Below are 17553 nucleotides of genomic sequence, written 5' to 3' on the forward strand. Positions count from 1 at the left end.
CTAGCTAATGCAAGGGTCCTGGGGCAGGAACAGGCCTGATGGATTTGAAGGACAGAAAGAAAGCTCGAGTGATTGGAGCATGGTGAATGACAGATAGTGAAATGAAATGTAGGTCTTGGTTAGGAGATTGGACTTTATTCTAATTGCACTGGGCAGCCATTGGAGAGCTTGAAGCAGGAGAGTGGCGTGATCTGATTTACACTTGAAAAAGACCTCTCAGGCTGACACTTTTGATCAGGGGCTATCTCCTCACATTTAGCCCAAATTCCTCCTGCTGCAATTAAAGTGCATTTTCTCTCCTCACAGTGAACAGATGCTACTTGATGCTGATATTAGTTCAGATGCCTGAGGAAACATCAGATGGCTATATCGGGATCCCCGGAAGGCTGGAATAAATGTAGTAAGACCAGGGTGATAATCATCAACCTGAATTACAGTCAGAGGCCACTGATGAGAGTAAAACCTGGGTGTCTGCAGCACCCGTTCCTCACCAATGGCTCTGCCAGCTCTTTCCTGGGTCCTCCCCTAGGCTCTTCCATTCTCATTGATTCTCAAGCCCCAACTCCCCACCAGGCAATCCAAAGCATCAGCCACACAACACTGAAAAGCTATCTCTCATATTCATGGTAGGGAACATATTGTTGGTGTAAAAGGCTATTAAAATAGGGTGGGGGTAGGACTTCTGTTGGACTCTTCTCAGGAAAATAACAACTTACCTGGTGACAATTATAAAAATAAAAACAGTGTCTTTCAAATTCTCCAGAAATTGTCCTAGGAATATAGAGCAAAAGGAGAAATATTATTGAAGATAACCTACTAAATTTTGTACAAACAGCAAGTGCCCATGGTATTTTAGCCTTGACTTGCTCCTGGTCCCCACTCCCAGGCTCATGATACAGAAACTGTATCCTGGTGCACACAGCTAAGATAGGGGTCTCTTCTCTCCAAAGTGCACAGTCTGGAGCTATGATTTCACCTCAGGAGGTTCACAGTAGCGTTCCTCATCTGCCCACCCCCACTCCCACCTACTGTTGCAAAAGCTCTCTTCCTAGCAGGCATGGCCTAAAGGATGTGGCTCCCTTTACACCAGTTGCAGTCCACTGAGAATATCAGGGCCCTGATCACAATTGCCCTGGCTGCAGTGTAGGAGAGGCCACATTGGAAAGGGCAAACTGAGAGGACCAGGGACTGGCACTACTCCCCATCCACAACCAGTGTCTACTCATAGAGCTCCTGGCTCTGATGCAGTGACACAGAGATCCTATGCAGGGAGCGAGGCAGACCCCTAAGGATGAAATGCTCCTCTGCCTGAGGAGGCTGACTGTGTATTTAGAACAGAGTAGAGAACTCTACTGTGCCTAAGGATGTTGTTGAAAACATTGGAGAACTTGGTAGCGAGTAATTAAGAAGAATCAGAAAGCTCTGGGATACAAGAAAGACTGCAGAGCATCCCGAAGTTCAATAGAACTGTGAAAGAGCAGCCAGAAAAAGTCCTCCTGTGATCACAGTCAACCCAGGGTGCAAGTCTTGCTGGCAAAAGGGGCTTAAACATGATTTCTGACCAGACAGTGAACAATAAGGAGTTCTGACCCAAGGACGACTCCTAGGAAGCCAGGTTTAAAAATAAAATCACACTCACCCCTGACAAATTGGAAGATTATGGGCATACCCAAGGCTGAGCCCTCTCGGGAGGAATCAGAGAAGTTCCAAGGTACTAGTCCTTGGCTGAATGTGGGGCTATAAACACAAATTCCCTGAACTGTGATTCAGCCTCTAAGCCACACACACATCAAAAGGTAAAGAGCAAAAATCTAACTGGCTAAAAGGGCTAAGTAAAACCAGTGACCAATAAGTAGCTTATGCCAACCCAGACCCAGAGATGACCCTTAGGTAACCAGGCTAAAAGGCAAAAGTGAGGGGCAAACAATATAAGTATGGATATTAGAGGCTGCACACCGTGGGAGAAAGATGTCACAGGATTAGTTCAGTCAAGTCACCTAATAAGTAAACAATTGACAAAGCCAATCTCTGGCAGAGTTGGGGAGGATGGGAAGGAATAAGCATGTAGAGTTGCTATGACATATTATCAAATTGCAAGACATGAAAAGCAACAGTAACGAGCACACTTAGCTCACAGATCTTGGTTTCTAATACCATTTTCCAGTAAAAGAAATGGTTTCCTTGGAGAAATGACTGATTCAAGGGCAGGGACGGGAAATACACAAAATGAGCATGGAACATCTTATAAAGACAGAAAATAAACTACTAAAAATATTAAAACCCATTCTGATAGGGATATGCCAAAGGGATACAGGAGACAAATGGAAGAGTTCCCAATGGCCAAAGTTGGAATAATTTTGGCAAAAATAAATAAAATAGTATTGGATCGTAACCCACAGTATAAAATAGATACCCATGAGTCCTTATTAATATAAAAACAATTGAATAAATAAATGGGAAGAAAAGACAAATGTCCTGGCAGGAGACTTTCAAATACTTTATGTAGATATCTATTTCACCATTAATAAGGGAACCATAATTCTTCATTTCTTAAGTGCAGACTGCTCATAGTGACATACTTTCAGAGTCAGTGTGGAATTGGGGCAGGGAGGGGGAGGTGGATAACTTTATGGTGGGAAAACATTATCTCAGCCAAGTGTTCAAGGTCAATATCAACAATGATAAGTCATGCTGATAATATATACCCTTGATATGGTGTAATAAAAATGGCACTTGACCTCTGTGGTTCTCCTCCCAGAAATCCGTTAACAGTGGTCTAATCATGAGAAAAACATTAGACAAATCCCAATAGAGGGGCATCCTACAAAATACTTGACCAGTATTCTTCAAAACTGTCAAGATCATCAAAAATAAAGCAAGTCTGAGAAACTGTCACAGTCAAGAGGAACCTAAAGAGATATGAAAACTAAATGCAATGTATCATGGGTGGGATCCTGGAAGAAAAAAAGTGTTAAGTACAAACTAAGGTGGGCAGCCCGGGTGGCGCAGCAGTTTAGTGCTGCCTGCAGCTCAGGGTGTGATCCTGGAGACCCGGGATCGAGTCCCACATCAGGTTCCTTGCATGGAGCCTGCTTCTCCCTCTGCCTGTGTCTCTGCCTCTGTGTGTGTGTGTGTCTATCATGAATAAATAAATAAAATATTTTTTTAAAAAGTACAAACTAAGGAAATTTGGGTTATATACACAAAGAGTCAAAACAGAGACTCAGGTATTTGTATACCTGTATTCTCAGCAGCATTATTCACAATAATAGCCAAAAGTAGAAACAACCCAACTCTCCAGCAATGGTTGAATTAACAAAATGTAGTATGAACATACAATGGAATCTTATTCCACTTTATAAAGGAAGGAAATTCTGACATATGCTACAACATGGATGAACTTTGAAGACATGATGGTAAGTAAAATAAGCCAGACACAAAAAGACAAATATTGTATGATTCCATTTACATGAAGTAGCTAGTTAGACAAAGCTGCAGAGACAGAAAATAAAAGGGCAGTTGTCAGAGTTGTTGGGAGTTGAAGAGTTGGTGTTCAGTGGGTACAGAGTTTCGCCCTGGGAAGATGGAGTTCTAGAGATGGGTGGTAGTGAGGGTGGCCCAGCAAAGTGAAGGCACTAACTACATTTTTTTAATGGCTAAATGGTAACTTTTATGATACATATATCTTATCACAATCTTTTAAAAACTAGGAAATCTCAATGGACTATGGCATTTAATTACTATGTTGATACTGATTCTTTATCTGTGATGAATACACCATACTAGTGGAAGGAATTAATAATAGGGGAAATTAGCAGTGGGATATGGGCCCAGGAACTCCATTCTCTTCTGAGTCCTTCTATAACTCTAAAAGTGTTTTAAAAGTAAAATTGATTTTTTTAAAAAAAGAAATAATAGAGTAGAAAATGGTAAAAGATAAACACTGAGAACAAGAAATCAAAATATCAGCTGTAAAACCAATCATATCTATATTAACTTTAAATGTTAATGAAATAATTCAGTCAAAATAAAGGAATCATCAGATTGGGTTAAAAAAACAAAAAACAAAAAAAAAAACCAAGATCCAACTATATGCCATTTATGGGAGACATACGTTAAATTGAAAGATATACAGAAATTGAAAATAAAAGGAGAGGGAAAAAAAATCTATGATGACAACAGTGACCCGGAGAGCTAGATGGCTCTACTAAATATCAGATGATATAAACAATGTGATCACCCTGCTTGCTGCACAAATTATTGCTGGCCCCTCATAGGATGGACTCCCATCCAAAATTTGGTTCTCATGTCAAGACCAATGACACCACACTAGATCAGAGGAGTATCAAGAAGTTTATTACTTAAATAATGAGATTTCTGAGGGTAGCAGGGCAGACTTCCCAAGCTTATTTGAAAAATGGGTTGAAAGAGCAAGAAAAGGAGGCTAGCCCAGGTTTTTTTAATTGTAGGAGGGCAGTGGGGTCAGGTTGAGGTTCCCATGCAGTGTCACAATAGAAATTCATTCAGTTATGTTAAAGAAACTCCAGGTAAGAGAGCACCAGCAATGTCTCCAAAGAAGCCATGGATGCATCCCGAAGAAGAGAAATCATTAAACATTTACTAAGTCCTGCCTTGAGCTTTAACACATGAGGGGTCGGCAAGCAAGGTCAGCAATGTGAGACAGTAAGACTAGAAGGGAAGCAGAAAGAGGGCTACACCGCTTCTTTGACTGCTGGCTGTCCCTCTGTAGCTGTGTGACCTCCGGGAGGTTCACACCCTAGGTTTTTGGACCTAGGCTCTGAAGAAAGCAGACACTAATGCAATTCCAGTCCCACTCTCTAGGAGCTCTCCTGGTCCAGCACACAGAGTGAATGTGTGATGATTGACATAATCAGAGAGGGAGCCCCAAGAAGATGATATCCACACAGAACCTTGAAGGACAGATCATGTTCCAGGTGGAAGAGCGTATGCAAAGGCAAGGTAACTACAAACCCATGATGGGTTCAAGGGATTACAGGACATTTCACATGCATCCTAAATTCTTAACTAGCCAAAAAAATGTTAGGAAATGTGATAGGCAAGAAGGAGATTGTTCAGGACCTGGTTTAAAAAAAAAAAATGCCTTTACTTTACTTGGAAAAAAAAATAGGGAACCACGGATGGATTTTCAGCAATGTCGGCAAATGAGGTTTGCATTTTTTTAATGTCCTTCTGGAAGTAGTACGGGTGACTGAAACGGACCAGATTGGAGATAGGGAGACTAGATAGGAACTGCAGTATTCCAGGCAATGAGCCATGAGGGCCTGAGTCAGTTTTCATAGGAAAACTAGTCTTACATTCTTTCCACAGCATCCTGAAATCACAACATGACCATGATTTTATCAGATTCACTAATTTTTACTATTTCCTTCAACACACAATAAGTGAAGACAGCATATTGTTGGTCACCAATTTTTCTCTGGGAATCAAGTTACCTGTGGTTTGGCAGCCAGGTGTAACCTTTTTTATCCAGCAAGCAGTATGTCTTCACGGGTCAGGCACTGTCACAGTTTCTAGAAACAGCAAGATCCACGTTCTCATAGAACTTACAAAGAGGGCAGATGTTAAAAGATGAAATAAAAAGTAAACAAAATAATTTCAGGACAATAGAGCCGTGGAAAAAAATAATAAAACAAGGTAGTGAGAGGAAGAATGACAGTGGGGTGTTCTGACTCTGGGTGATCAAGGAGCTGGCCCTGAGTGGCCCTGCTGGAATCTGAGGACAGAGGACTCCAGACAGGACAGCCTGGTTCCCTGCTGAGCCCTTAGCTAGTGTTACCTCAGTATACTTCCTAAAGCTGCATCTCACAGGATGACTCACAAAATCATTGTTAACACACACAATTCTCTCTCCTAGTGGTGTAGAGTTTTAGAAAAATATAATTTTAAGTCATCAAGCACTTACCTTTATATGCTTTATATATACCACATGTATGCCAAGATTCAGCCCATTGATGTGCCAAGTATAAATCTCTGAGGACAGAGAGATTACAATTTCTCTTCCACCTTATATGTTGTTGATATTATGTGACTTCAACATATGATGTGATGAGGAAATTTTGCTAATGGCCTGGCCTCTTTCTTTCTAGGAATATTATTTTAATTAACTTTGTTCTTGGCAAAAGCATGACCTGCAACATTTTTCCTACAGGAAAGGAATGTGAAATATGTCATTCTCTTCTCTACCTTTAGAGACCAAATTACTTGCTTTTGTATCAAGAATTATTTTGCACTTATTCTGTAAAAACTCAGTTTTCACCAGAGAGGACAGTAGGCTTTAAGAGGATGCACCCAAAGGTAATTATAATTATTAATTTTATAATAACTAATACTTTTTGAGCACATGCGGTATGCCAGGCATTGTGCTAAATGCTTACATGACTTGCTTGACTCTCACAACAATAAAATGGGGAAGGCATTATTATTTAAATTTGGCAGGTGGAGACATTGAGGCTTAGAAAGTTTAAATAACTTGTTTATGACCACACTGTTCTAGAAGCAGAAACTCGAGCAATCCCATACCACGGATTTTGCACGGTAAAAATCTGACCATGCCCCAACTATACCATGCCGTTTAGATGGAGGTGGTATTGGAATTAAGGGCAAAGTGTTTAGAAGTTGAAAGAAAACAAGCCAAGGAAAAGAGAGCTTTAAGGAGAGGGATTTTAAGAAGTTGTCAGTGGTGTCACATGATCCTGAAAGTGAGAGCCTTCTTCAATTTCGCACCCCAGGCACCCCTCTTGCCTCATGCTAGTCCTGGCTCTGGGGAGACAGAAGAGGTTGCACAAGATGAGGGCAGACGGGTACCCCAGGGAGGACCACGTGGGGCCTTGTGTGTTCTACAAAGAATTTTGACTTTCACTCAGTGTGAGATGGGAAGTCGTTGGAGGGTGTTGAGGAGAGAAACAGCATGATCTAACTTAAGCAATAAACTCTTTGGCTGCAGTTGGTAACAGGTTGTAGGAGGGTGAGGGCAGAGCTGGAAGCCCGGTTAAGAAACCATTGCAATAACCCAGCAAGAAGTGATAGTAACTTGGACCAGGTGGCAGTGGGATGGTGAGAAGCAGTGGAATTCTAGATAGATTTTGAAAGTATTGCTGACAGAATGTGCTGTCAGACAGGTTGTAGGATGTGAGAGGAAGAGAGGAGTCATAATGACACAGAGTTGACCCCAAGAAACTACCGCAGAATGTCAGGGAATACAAAGCCTAACCAAAAGGCTGTTGGATTTGGACTTCAGAGGATGCCAGGTGATCTTGGTGAGAGAATTTCCTGAGGAGGGGTGGAGATGAAGGTAAGGTTGAGCTAAGTAACAAATGAAGCCTAAGGAAGGAAAGGTAATTAGTATAATCTACTCTTGTGACTGTGTATGGAAAGGAGACTCTGGTACCCAGGAAATCCTGGGTCAAGGGAAAGTTGTAAATGCTTTTTTAAGATGGGAAAGAATTGAATGTGTGTATGTGCTTAGGACAAAAAAAAATTTTTTTTAAGATTTATTGAAAATAGCTACTAGAAAGGGAGTGATTGAGTGAGCCCCCTGAAGACACGAGAGTGGGCCTGACTGCAGCCCAGAACACGCGCAAAGGGCCTGAGTGTGAACAGAGGAGGAGTTTGAAGGGAAGGAGGGGAAAAGTGTAGCTGTCACTGTTTCTAAGTGAGAGGAACAAGAAATTGAGAATTCTTGCTGGACAGATTATACATTTTCTGTGAATTAGGAGATAATATCATAAGCCAAGTGTGAGATTGTTCAGAGTGAGAACAGTGACAATTTTGAATCTTCTCTTGGGAAAATGTAGCATAGAATCATGAGTGGTGATGAGGACCCAGCAAAACCTGGAGATCACACGGTTGTCTGAAACAGACTTACGGGGAAATAAATGGCTTGTACAATAAAATTTCCACTCAGGGACACTGTGGACCTCATCTCCATTTCTTAAGAATTGATAAAACATGATCTCCAAGGCCAAAGCCACAACTCTGACCATTTAAGGGAAAATGGTGCCCAACTTTTCCATTTAAGTGATGCATAGCCTACCCCAAAGCCTAGTGCTAAGATAGGTTTTAGGTCAACATCAGATTGATTTCACCAAAGACCCCCAAATCCTCTGCCTCTTTCCCACTGTCTTAAAGAATGTATCTACTTCTGTTTTCAGCTTTGTCCATTTCTTCACCCAATTTCTTTGATGACATATATCACACAATCATGAAACTTTTCAATCTCACCTTTATTTTTTTCAGTAGAGAGAATATTATTTGGTTTTTACCTAAAACGTAAATCTTAAAATTCAACCCTTTCATTCTTGAAACCTTTCCAGCATACTTTAAGATTTCATCAAGTTTTTCCACTTAAGAAAGAGATAATTAAACGTAGTTGAAAACTGCCTTATCATTGCAGTAGTTGTATAATTTATTTTTTTCCATTGGGCAATGTGCTTAGCAACTTGCACATTAAGCCTTCTATTGAGATTATATTAATATCATAAATATGCAAAAAGGAAACCACTCTGAAAGTTCAAAATAATAGCAATAACCTTTCCCTCATATAAAACCTTTTATCTCAAGATCTCCATGCACTTTTCCAACAAGCATGAGTACCCTGCCCAACCACTTTTGCAAGGGGCCAATTAAAATGCCAACCTCACTTTATCTCCTGATTCAAAATGCTAGTAAGGATCGCAAAGCAAACGCCCAACATAATCATGATTTTAATTCTTAATGTTTCCTACGGCAGCATTTATAATCTTTAAGAGGACTGAATCTCTAGTCTCTAAGAAGTCCCAAGTGGGTGTGCTTTCTTTGCTTTATTCTTTAGCCATAGCTGATGGGGTATGATGAGGAGGTAGGGCATGGGGGTGGTTGTAGTTCAGGAAAACTCACACACATTGACTGGAGAAATACCCACATCTCTCACACAGAGACACCCATGCACACTGATGCAATCATGGCTAGAAATGAATCAGGGCCCTTGAGATAAGAGCCCATGACTAATGCTCCCTGAGGACCCCATGGAACGCCTGGCAAACCAGCTCTGTCAGGGCTGTTACCAAACAAAGCACAGGTAAGCTGCGAACAAAAGGAAAAAGGAGGGGCTGATGCATTTGGTTCCAGGATTTGGAACACGTCATCTTGAGATTTTTCCCAGGTAATTAATTATAGGGTATCAGAAAGGGAAACTGAGCTTTGGCCTGAGTCACACATGCAAACTCACTGTGAGATTTGGTTGATTTCCTTTACTTCTCTGGGCCTACTTTCCTCATCTCTAAAGATGAGGGCATTATACAGTCTCATCAGAAAGACTCCTTCCTCTTCCAACACCCTTTGAAATACTCATAGTCATTATTTCCTGTTCCCTCAAGAGAAATAAAAGGCGTCATTGGAAGAAGTAGAGGGAATTGTTCTTCAATGAGTGTTTCAGATTGTCAAGGAAGTACAAGTTCTCTGGCTTGTTTCAGCACTACTTTGAAACGTCCATTTGAGGCGATAAACCAGCATTGACAATGGAGAGGAAGAGCATTTCTCTCTATCCTTAAGTCCTATGAATGTCCATGAAAGGCATTTTACCAACACATACACACTTCTGTGGACAGAATCAATAGGAGCATTTCTCACCACCTCCAGCCTCCTGGAAATGCCTAATGTGGAGTATCTCTCACCACAATAGCTAATTCAGCCCAGTCACCACCTTCTGAGACATTATTCTTCCAAATGTCTCTTTCCTGGAATTGCATTCCTTTTAGGGGAGGTAATCAGGAAGACATGACCACTGGTTGACCCTGGAGCCGGACCCGGGCAATTGGAGCCTCCTTACCACCTCCCCGTCCTTGGAATGGTTATTTTGCCCCCTGCTCCCACAGTGGGAACCATTCCAAGGATGGAGCCTTGAAGCACAAAGTGTTGTTGAGACCATCTGGATGGTCTACGTGACGAAACCCAAGTAGGGCCTCTATACAAACTTCTAAGATTAAGGCGGGGTATGGAGATCTACTCAAGCCTCCTCCATAAATCCCCTTGATGTTAATCCTGCCACCTGTGAGTCTGGAGAAGTCAGCCTGTTTCTTCAGTCTCTCCTTGCTCTTTTTGAAGGAGGCCAGTCAGTGAACCAATAATCCCAAGGAGTCATTCATTAAAGAAGCAACAGAACTCCATAAATATCAGTCTTGTTTTTCACCTGAAGGAAAGGTGAAAGAGAAAGATGACCTTCCCCAGCTTGGGTCAAGCCAAATCTAGAACTTTAAAGCAATGATAAGAATGTTTGGAAGAGGAGAGCCAAGGAAGGACCCTTGAGAGAAATCAGCAGATACTCTCACCAGGCAGTGACTACAGTGCACATGAATTTCCCAAGATCTCTATTCTGTTTTAAGAAAGCAGTATGAGAAGGGGGGTTGTCCCAGATTTTTCCTTTTGATTGTTGCCACTGGAAACCAAGTTTCTTCGACTGTGGAGGGTATCTAAGGTCTTAGTTACTCTTTCCAGATGGAAGAACGAAGGTCGTATCAAGTAACTGGAGAAAGCTGAGCTGAACTGAGCTATAGGTTAATCATATTTCAGGGTTTGCTTGTTACCGATGCCACTTTGGTCACCCCCAGACCATTACTCCAGGAGAAACCTCCTCACCGTATCAAGAACCTACCTGGCTCAAACCACTTCCTGATGTTCTTTGAAAGCTGTACTGTAAAACAAAACAGAGCCCAGACACATCACATCAGAAAGATGAGGCGCTGAGAGAACTTTGTAAGTTAAGAGGAAGCAGGTGTCTGACTAAGGGAGGTTTTAGACTGGGGTGAGAGAGACAGCCATAAGAGAAAAGGAAGTCGCTTCTTTCTATTTCCAGAGAAAACGGGAAATTATTTTTTGCTGAGGATTTAAACCGATCTATCAGGGCAGAACCAGATCCACCAACTTCATGTTACCCTGGAAGTTTATTGTTCCCAAAGTGTTTTGGCACAGGTATTTTCCACTTTCACTTAACATAGCAACTGTGTGTCTAAAACCAACATTTGCAAAACCAACCAGGCTATATGGACTCTATAAAATGACGTCCCTAACGCACTGAAAAATATGATTCACAAAACTCTACTTTTTCACAGTACCTTTTAGAAACACAGTTTTTATAAAAAGTGAATACTCCTAAGTTCAGGCATAAAAAAAAAATAGTCAAGATATGTAATTTAGTGTGGTTCAAAGAAATTGCACATTTATATAGAAAACAGGGACTTTGTATAAAAAACTTCACTGTTCGTAGATTTGGTTTTACCTAAAATTATATTATTTGCAATTGTGCTCATCCCACAAATGTTGATACATGAACTACTATGATCTTTATATATCTAGTCAACTATGCCACGCCTTTTATATGTCCCAAATTATACCATCTCTGTAAGAGGTTTAGAGACAGGTTCTGCATAGTACACGTGGATTTCAATTGTATCCCCCAATAACCCATGTTCTTTCAGGTCATAAATGGATTGTCTTTGTCTTCTAATGATCCATGTGATCGGTAGCAGAAATTTTCCAGATGGCAATCAGTGGAACAACCAACTGTCCAGGTTTGCCTGAGGGAATTCTAGGGATGTGAGACTTTCAGTGTTAAAACTGGAAAGGTCCCAGGCAAACTTGGATAACTTGATTACCCTAAAGAAGGGGAAGAAATTAAATTAGTGAATTATGTTAGTGTGATACTCATTTTAATTCTGGTCACCAATTTCAATGTGTGGAGATGTTTCTCACATCACCAAGTAACTCTCCAATCTCAGCTGGGTGTCCTACAATTCAGTTCAACCTGATACTACGTACCCGGAGATACAGCATCACATCTTCCAGGATGAGGGCTCAGTTCTACAAGTTGCACCCCCACTTTAGATGCTAACCATGAGGCTAGATTGTCACCTGTGCTTCTGACCCACCAGCTATAGGTTGGAGGTTCCAACAACCCATTGGGTTCGATTAATTTGCTAGAGCGGATCACAGAACTCAGAGGAACATTTTATTGACTAGATTACTGGTTCCTTATAAAAGGATATAACTCAGAAATGGCCAGATGGAAGAGATGCATATGGCAAGGTACAAGGGAGATGGCATGGAGTGCCCATGCTCTCTCCAACCCACCACTCTCCCTAAATCTCCATATATTCAACAACTCAGAAACTCTCCAACTCCCCCTCCCACCCCTTTGGATTTTTATGGAGGTTTCATTACAGAGGTAGGATTGATTAAATCGTTGGCTATTGGAGATGGAACTCAATCTCCAGCTCCTTTCTCCTCCCTGGAGGTGTGGGAGAGGAGTAAAAGTTCAAGCTCTACAATCACAAGGCTGGATCCACTCATTCTCATCATTTAGGGAATTCTAAGGGTTTTCAGAGCTCTATACCAGGGGCAGCTGGGAGGCTCAGGGGTTAAGCATCTGCTTTCAGCACAGGGTGTGATCCTGGGGTCCTGAGATCGAGCCAGTCACCGAGCTCCCTCCATGGAGCTTGCTTCTCCCTCTGCCTGTGTCTCTATGTCTCTCAATAAATAAATTTCAAAAATCTTAAAAAAAAAAAAAAAACTTCAAAAAAAGAAGAGTTCTATGCCAGAAATGGGGATGAAGACCAAATATATATTTGTCATTATCAATTGCAATATCACACTCACATACATGCTTGCCCTCTCGCTCTCTTTTTCTCTCTCTTTCTCTCTCTCTCCCTTCCCATCCTATTTTACTGGCTTAGAACCAGACTCTAATTTCCAGGTAGATCTGAGTTCCAGCTTTGCTATGACGTTTTAAAAAATCTTGAACAAATAACTAAACTTCTCCAGTACTGCTTCCTTACTTGCAAAATACCAAACTATTAGGTCATGACAATTGAGAAAATGTCTGACACATCCATCACACTTTCTATATGTTAAGCATGATTATCTCACAGATCACGCAGTGATGGACACTTCCTGCATTTGCCGGGGCCATAAACAGATCAATCCTTGGTCCTTTCATCAGCATAAAGTCAAGAAATGAGTGGAACTGAAGCAACATCCTGTTGACCTAGAGCATTTTCAGTCTTTCTGCCCCTGTCTCTTCAGCCAAGGCCCTTGCATTTATTATTTACATATGCACCACACTCATGCACACTCATACACACTCACACAGGTTTTTATACTGCTGAGATTGACAGAGGCCACATAAAATGTGTCTGGCTTTGTTTCTGGACAATTTAGGAAGTGTGAGGAAAATGATGGGGCGCCCCAGAGGGACTAAACAATTGGAGAGACGGGGGGGGGGGGGGGGGGGGGGGGGGGGTGGAGGAAGACGAGCCCTGCGAAGAGAATGTGCAGAAAGGAGATATTTTTGCCAGAGGGTTCCTGCTAAAAGCAGCTAGGAAGCCCCCCATTCCCCATGTGTGCCCTCCTGGTAACTTCCCTGGGGAGTCCCCCCTCGGAGAAGCTTTACCCCGGGATTCAAGGGGAAGCTGAGGGGGTGGATTCCTGAGCAGGGGGGCCGGGTGGGAGGTGACCTGAAGACAGGCTGGGACAAGTTTCCAGGCCAGGCGGGCTTCCCCTTCCTGCTCTGACAGCCACAAATGTGAGCTCAGCCAAATGGGGGGGTGGGGGGTGCCCTGGCCAGGGACTCTTGGTGGTATTTTCCTTTGTCTCTCCGCTTCCTGTGTTTGAAAAGAAGGAATCAGAGGCTTTCTGCGACCACTCTCGTTGTCTGGGATTCTTTCCTCAAGAGGTGTTCGTGAATTTGTGAGGATTGCCAGGAAACAGCGTGAGTCATGGCTTCTGAGCAGACAACATTAGGTTTTAGAAATTCCCAGAGATATGACTTGTTTATAAGAAAGGAAACAGCTATTCTGAGCTGCCAGGAGAAGAGGAAAACACTGCTCTTTTTTTTTTTTTTTTTTTTTTTAAATGCCTTGTTGAAAGGTCATACAAGTGGCCGGAGTGTCAGCAAGAACCTGGTGTAGACACTGATGTTAGCAGTTCATTTGTCTACATTTTAGAGGCTATTTTGGGGCTTGGCATTTAAAATGCAAGAGCCATGGCACGGAAATTCCACTCTTCGTCCGAAACCCAGAGGCACCAGCAGACTCCACCAGGGAGACGAGAGGCTGTCGGGCCTGGCCGGGGGAGCACAGCCTGCAACTTCACTTGGAGGGAGAGGTGCACTGGGCCCCACTTTTGACAACTTTCTGACTTCATATTTCCTGAGCAGTCCCACCCCCCCCCACCCCACCCCCACCCCGAGTTTCCTTCCCGTGCTTGGGGAAGTAAAATCACCTCCACCCTCCTACTGTCTCCAGCTGGGAAGAGAGAACAGGAGATTATTGGGAGAAAAGTAGATATATTTTATTTACATGTTGTTAAAGGGAGCCCCCACAGGAAAGACGTAGACCCAAGTGACTAGGCCTACGGGCGTATGCACTAGGTTGAGCGGAGAGTAGCAAAAGTAGCTATGATACAGCAGGAGACAGGTGCCTGGGTGGCTCAGGGGTTGAGCATCAGCCTTTGGCTCAGGTCATGATCCTGGGGTCTTGAGATCAAGTCCCGCATCAGGCTCCCCAGAGAAAGCCTGCTTCTCCCTCTGCCTATGTCTCTGTCGCTCTTTCAGTGTCTCTCATGAATAAATAAACAAAATCTTTAAAAAATAATAACATAGCAGGAGAATAGAGGAGGGTGAGTGTGTTTGTAGGAATTTCTCTTAGCCTGGACTCCCCATCTCTGACCATAAGTGGTTCTTTCTCCTGACACAGGAGGGCAACTTTCACATGGGAATGTTACCTCCTGCTTTTAGGAAGAAAACAGTAACGTCAGGTTGCTCTTCTTGCACCTGCTGTTTTCAGCTGGAAGTTATCAACATGGCAAAGTCGCATATTTTGGGGTGACATGTCCTGAACTCTTTCTACATTTTCCACACCGCCTCCTCTAATGTCTTTTCTTCCCTAGTGTGAGCCACTGTGACGTCAGCTGTCACTGCCTGAAAGAATTGTTCAAAGCTATCTACTTTGGAGAATGTGCCCAAGGAGAGAAAGTCAGGGGGACTCCCTCCCACGACCTCTGCTTCAAGGTCGGCCTCTTTCTTGAGCATCGTGCTCTGTGCTCTGCACCGAGGTATTCAAGCTCACAGTGGCACAGCTGACACATTTGCCACTGTTCGCTGAGCCAGCCTGCTGCCCACAGAGATTGATTTCCAACCAAAGAATAATTCACCAAGTATTCACTGATTCAATAATAACTGACCCATGTGATAATTTCATAGATACTGCATTTGATAAAACTAACACCTTCTCCTAATGATCAACAATTAAATATACTGGGAGGAGGACGCTTGAATATGATAAAGGTACTCCCAGCTTAAAATAAAGATTATATTTAGTAGGCAAACACAGGACACCTGGGTGGCTCAGTGGTTGAGCATCTGCCTTTGGCTCAGGGCCTGATCCCAGGGCCCTGGCACCAGGCTCCCCAGGGGAGCCTGCTTCTCCCTCTGCGTACGTCTCTGCCTCTCTCTGTGTCTCTCTTGAGTAGATAAATAAAGTCTTTAAAAAAAAAACAGGCAAACGCTGAAAATATCCAAAATCAGGAACAAACAAACACAAAGACTGTCCTCTAGTATCATCACTTTAGATTCTCTGGCTAGGGCAGTAAGTTGTGAAACGAAAGGATTAGGTTTGGTGAATTAAAATACTGACATGCTCAAAAATCACATAAGGCTATAACTAGGAAAACCAAGTAAGTTAGTTAAAAGTGTTCTTAATTAATAAAGAGCCATAAAGTGGATTGGAATAAAAGAAATACCTGAAAAGTAATAGTATTCCTATGCACTCGCAGTAACCAGAGAGATGATATAACGGAAAAAGAAGCTATTCCAATGGCAACAAATATAAATACCTACAAATTCAGTGAGAAATGGATTAAAACTTTTAAAAACTTCATCGAGAGGTTTTAATAATTAATAGGAAGAGCTACATTTTTACTAGATGGAAAAATTCAATGTAAAGATGCCAAGACCTCTTAACCTTATTATTAAAATAATTCCCTCCAAAACCGAAATAGGACTTTTCTGGGGAAGTCATTAGAATTGACACTAAATCTCAAGCTTGATGCACTACCTTAAAACGGGGTCTTGATACTCTAAACAAGAAAAACTAGCAAAACACTTTCTTAGGGATCAATCCTGTCAAATACCAGAACCTTATGTAAACATAATTAAAACTGTGAATCTGATATAAATAGAAAAACATAAACCAAAGGAAAATAATCAGATACCCTGGAACAGATCTTGTTATATATATGGGTCACATTTATAGATGGCTTTACATTTTACAAAGCTTTCTACCTGCATTATCTTTTATGCTCCAAACCCATGCAGTGAAACAAGTATGTTATTATTATCCCTAATTTTTTTTTTATGAAGCAGCTGATACTCAGAAATTAAGTGACTTGCCCAACAGAATGAAACCAAGATGAGGGGCAGCCTGGGTGGCTCAGCGGTTTAGCGCCGCCTTCAGTCCAGGATGTGTGATCCTGGAGACCAGGGATCGAGTCTCACGTCGGGCTCCCTGCATGGAGTCTGCTTCTCCCTCTGCCTGTGTCTGTGTGTGTGTGTGTGTGTCTCATGAATAAATAAATAAATAAATTCTTAAAAAAAACAAAATGAAGTTAGACTTGGACCCAGATTTTCTGACCTCCCAAAGCAGGCCTCTTTTTACTGTATCCTTCCCACAAAGTAATCCCCCAAAAATGGCCTTTTTTCCTTTTCTTTTTTTTCCCCCAAAGAGAAAGAATATGACTAGATGTGGGAGGGAGAGGGTGAGAAAGAATCTCAAGTAGACTCCCTACTCAGGTTGGAGCCCAACATGGGGGTTGATCTCACAACCCTGAGATTATGACCTGAGTCAAAATCAAAAGTCAGATGCTTAACTGACTGAGCCACCCAGGGGCCCCTTTTCTTTTTTTTAAGCAATGTTGAAATTTGGCGAGAAAATTTAGACTGATCCTGACACCACATACTCTTCTTTTAAAAAAACAAACAAACAAACCTGATTCTGTTTAAGATTTCAATAGTAAAAATCAAATTATGGAAACCTTGACCAGCAAAATACATAGAGATACGAGGCTGGCATGATGTCTGTGATGTCCCCCCACTGAACCCACTCAAGAAGCAGGGAATACAGTGCTTCCCACTCCCTCCTGTTCCCCACTCCACACAAACTCCATCCACTCCAGATGAATTTCCTGTTACCATGAAGATGTAGAAGCTCCCAAAGTGAAGTCAAACTCTCTAAGAAACAACTATTAAAAGTGTAGCCAATCCCTTTCTTTTTTTTTTTTTTTTTTTATTTATTTATGATAGTCACAGAGAGAGAGAGAGAGAGAGAGGCAGAAACACAGGCAGAGGGATAGGCTCCATGCACTGGGAGCCCGACGTGGGATTCGTTCCCGGGTCTCCAGGATAGCGCCCTGAGCCAAAGGCAGGCGCTAAACCGCTGCGCCACCCAGGGATCCCAGCCAATCCCTTTCTGGGGGAGGATAGGATGA

Source organism: Canis lupus, chromosome 37 (assembly GCF_011100685.1).
Source record: "Canis lupus familiaris isolate Mischka breed German Shepherd chromosome 37, alternate assembly UU_Cfam_GSD_1.0, whole genome shotgun sequence".
NCBI lineage: Eukaryota > Metazoa > Chordata > Mammalia > Carnivora > Canidae > Canis > Canis lupus.